Raw genomic sequence first — 1,059 nt, 5'->3', positions numbered from 1 at the left:
GGACCGAGCAATGCAATTCATTTCAGAAAACGTTTTATTGCAATTAGGGATCGTGCAAGCCTTGAATACTTCCCAGTACCCCGTTGTTGGGGTGGCAGTTCAAGCGGCACACTTTGATAGGCTACCTGTTGATTGCTAAACAGGGAATTGTCCACCTTCTGGAATAAACATCATCAATGGAGAGTGAAATAACAAGAATACATTTGTATGTACTTTACACCCATAGACATCAAAGTGCTCCAGAAAGGAACATTAAAGCATTATTTCAAATTTTTGTCTCCACATGTTACACACCGCAGGCTTGGTGTATTTGACTCTTTTGTTAGCTTGTGGTCTTATTTTTTTATTTTTTATTACCATATCAAGCAGTAAAACCTGTTTCAGATTTAGATGAGCAATAAAATATTTGTTCAGTCCTTCTGTGCAGCTCGGTGACAAAAGCCGATCGAAAAAACGAAAAGCTCCTTGCTTGGTTGGTTTGCTAGTACACGGCGGGGAAGGCGGTGCCACCAACGCCTGCTGAATCCCAGCGGAAGTACGGGCCATCCGCAAGGACACCGGTTGGCCGTAGACGGCGCTTTGGCACCACTGCCCTGTATTTACACACTATCGACCCATCCAGACATGCTGTGTCAATGGGAGGTGCCACCACACCAGATTTCTCAGGGTTGTATTGATGTAGGGTCACTAGAGGAAGGCAGTAATGGATACATAGTCTGCAATAAGAACTGCTGCCAAGCTCAGAGTGCAGGGCATTATTTATTTTTCTCATCCCCTAGCTTAGAACCGCTCAGGGGTCCTATAGAAAAATCTTTGCAGGCATCCAGCAGGACGCAGGGTGGGATTTCCACAGAGGTTTAGGGTTGCTATTTCCTGGCCGTGATGGATTATTTCGCGCGTCACCTCCTCCCGTCGCCAGCCGTGCATCTCGGCCGCCACGCCGATTTGGCAAATACGAATGTACATGTTTATATTTATGGCTTTCGATATAAAAATGAGTGGGGGGCGGAGGAAGGTTTATCTCAGCACTTTGCTTGTCCCCTGACGCCGCCTCCTATC

This window comes from Filicampus tigris, chromosome 2, assembly GCF_054856515.1.
Source record: "Filicampus tigris isolate MCC_2025a chromosome 2, RoL_Ftig_1.0, whole genome shotgun sequence".
Lineage (NCBI taxonomy): Eukaryota > Metazoa > Chordata > Actinopteri > Syngnathiformes > Syngnathidae > Filicampus > Filicampus tigris.
The sequence above is the reverse complement of the archived record's forward strand: the minus strand, read 5'-3'. Positions refer to the sequence as shown.